The sequence below is a fragment of the Moschus berezovskii genome, chromosome 8 (assembly GCF_049115385.1).
Source record: "Moschus berezovskii isolate FMDL1 chromosome 8, NW_MosBer_1.0, whole genome shotgun sequence".
In the NCBI taxonomy this organism is placed as follows: Eukaryota; Metazoa; Chordata; class Mammalia; order Artiodactyla; family Moschidae; genus Moschus; species Moschus berezovskii.
Genome location: NC_142467.1, coordinates 26,459,067 through 26,462,292, shown reverse-complemented (window position 1 = coordinate 26,462,292; position 3,226 = coordinate 26,459,067). Strand labels below are relative to the sequence as shown.

The 3,226-nt window shown below is 38.1% G+C and overlaps 1 non-coding gene across 1 annotated transcript; it reads right to left on the bottom strand.

The window, feature by feature from the left end:
* Positions 1-2,464: 2,464 nt before the first annotated feature.
* Positions 2,465-2,537, bottom strand: TRNAS-GGA (transfer RNA serine (anticodon GGA)). Its single transcript has one exon. It is a non-coding gene; the product is annotated as a tRNA-Ser (tRNA).
* Between the last annotated feature and the right edge of the window lie 689 nt (positions 2,538-3,226).

Below are 3,226 nucleotides of genomic sequence, written 5' to 3'. Positions count from 1 at the left end.
CACTAAAGAGAGGTGAATGACTGAATGGAAATTGTCTCAATTATTACTAGAAAAAGTTCCCAGGAGTCTGACATTTTAGGCAGAGTTTGAAACTCGTTAAGCTGTTAATATACAACTGTGCTCTCATTAGAAGCGCAGTATATCAAAGTGCTCACCCTGTTTGAACAATCAGGAAAGTCAGGTTCTCACTTAGACAGAAGCTGTTATTTGTACGTCTCATCTCCTCTCCCTCAGTGGCTGTGGAGATACATGTTTAGTCCTGAACTTATTTGTGATTAGATTCCAGACATCATTATTCCAATTAGCATCGTTAACTCCAGAGAATAAGGGACAGGCTGACTCATATTGTTACAATTTACAACTTGAAAAATTTCAGATTCTGAAGAGAAAATCTAAACCCATTTGTCAAAAGAAAATCTGATTTGTTTGTTAGAGCTGGAAATCATTTTCTTATATATTTATAATAGACATCTGTTTCTGACTCAAACTGAAAAAGTAGAACCCACCAGAATTTGATTGTGTGAAGGTTTAAGAAACATTTACCATTTTTAACTGATTAATCAATAAAAAAATATATATTTCAAGAAATAGGTCTAAAAACTAATTAAATGCTCATATGCTCTGTAACAGCTTTTCTGTGGATGACATTTGTGATAATTAGTTTTTCATTTCATATAATTTTGCAAAAATTTATGAAAGCTACATTCAAAAGTTATAGTTTTACAGGGAAATCACTTTGAAATAGAAAAATGTCATTAATTCTAAGGTTGAAAAAGTTTTGTATAGTTGGTCTTAAACCATCTCAAGTTTTCTATATATTTCAGTAGAGGAGAAATCCATACTATAAACTTTCCCAAGCTGACAGTAAAATAGAAGAAGAAGAACTAAAAATGTACATGTACATTCATTTACTTATTCAAAAGCTCCTTAGTTAAGTACAGGCACTATATTCGGTGTGTGGGATTTTAAAATATGATTACACATTAATTTTTCTTCGGTCTTGGTATATCTATATATATATGAACTGAAATAAATATAAGCCAAATTTTTAGCTTAAAAAAAGTTTTTTTTAAATAATGCTAATCTAAACTGCATATCCAAGATAATTCAACAAATTTGCTCAGGGAAAAACTATTGAACACACACTACTGTATATATTGCTAACTAGACTGGTAATATTCAAATTCATTCCTTAGTTTCCCTATTTCCCAGCAAGTCATTCATTAAAACCTTCATTTCAGAACTGTTTTAGACACTGGACATACAGCAGTAAGCAAAGTGAACACAAGTTGCCATCTTCATCTAATCTCCTGTCAAACTTCAAAACACAGAGTCAATAAAGGAATAAAATTGAAATCCTAGGGCTTCCTTGGCTGGGTGAACTTGCACATTGCCCAGAACTAAGAGGAGGATAAATAAAAGGTCAATGTGCTTTATCTGGGCTATCAGTAAGTTGCAGGTTACAATTAAGCAATTGCTATGATCATCAGAGGCTTCCCAGGTGGCTCCTTGGAAAAGAATCTGCCTACCAAGCAGGAAATGTGGATTTGATCACTGGGTTGAGACGGTCCCCTGGAGAAGGAAATGGCAAACCACTCCAGTGTTCTTGCCTGGAGAATTCCATGGACAGAGGATCTTGGCAGGATACAGTCCATGGGGTCACACAAGAGTCAGACAGAACTTAGTGACTAAACAACATGATCACCAAAACTTCATACCATTGCCACCTCACTCATTCTCAACTCTCCAAATCACTTTATCTGAAGTAGTACTGTTCATCCCCACCACTCATCCCTGCTTTGCCCCACCTGTTTTCACTCATTGTTCAGTTGCTCAGGCATGTCCGACTCTGAGACCCCCATGGACTGCAGCACGCCAGGCTTCCCTGTCCTTCACCATCTCCCAGAGCTTGCTCAAACTCATGTCCATTAAGTCGGTGAGGCCATCCAACTATCTTGTCCTCTGTCATCCCCTTCTCCTCCTGTCTTCAATCTTTCCCAGCATCAGAGCCTTTTCTAATTATTCTGTTCTTTCTATCAGGTGCCCAAAGTATTGGAGCTTCAGCTTCATCATCAGTCCTTCCAATGAATATTCAAGATTGATCTCCTTTAGGGTTGCCTGGCTTGATCTCTTTGCAGTCCAAGGAACTCAAGACTCTTCAACACCCCAGTTCAAAAGCGTCAATTCTTCAGTGCTCAAACTTCTTTATGGTCCAACTCTCACATCCATACATGACGACTGGAAAAACCACAGCTTTGGCTTTGGAGCCTTTGCTCCACCTAGGTCCTCTTTTAATCACAAGCCCCTGTTTACATCCTTTGAGTGAGTGAATGAGTGAGTGAAGTCGCTCAGTCCTGTCTGACTCTTTGCGACTCCATGGACTGTAGTCTACCAGGCTCCTCCCTCCATGGGATTCTCCAGGCAAGAGTACTGGAATGGGTTGCCATTGCCTTCTCCAGGGGATCTTCCTGACCCAGGGATCAAACCTGGGCCTCCCGCATTCCAGGCGGACGCTTTAACCTCTGAGCCATCAGGGAAGTATGGTTTACATCATTTACTGGATATAAACTTTCACAATCTATCCTTATCTTGTTGTTGTTTTTGTTCAGTCCTGTCAGACTCTATCCTTATCTTGAATCCTTAATCTCCAACTCTCCCAAAGAGAAGGCAAACTCTATGAGGTCAAGGTCCTTATCTCTCTTGTTTACTGTTGCCAAGCACATTGCCTGATATATAAAAGAATCTCAGTAAATGATAAATGAAACAAACTATGAAACATTTAAGAGATACACAGAATAGATGGTGTAGAGGCCTGGAGGTAGTGAGTGAACTCAGCTAACATACAGAGAATAGATAAATCTGGTTAATGTTAATGCAATGGAAAGGGAGATTATAATCTTTAGCAAGAAAAAATTTTGAACCCATAATAGTTTCTGCATAAGACCCAACCTGATTAGATATCCTACACTTAATTTCTGTGAGATTCTGCCTTTCTTGTTCCATAGAGATCTCAACAAATTTCTTATCTTTAGCAACCTGGATAAGTCTGTCACTGAGTAAAATCTTCTAACCAATCTACTGGCAATATACTTTACTTGATTCACACATTGTTCCTTGAGAGACCAGTGTCACAACATCTCTGAAACAGGTCAACTTTCAAAAATCCTCCCTTCAGAGAATTGGCATCATTTTCTTAACAGTATTAAACCAGTAAGAGATGAAATTA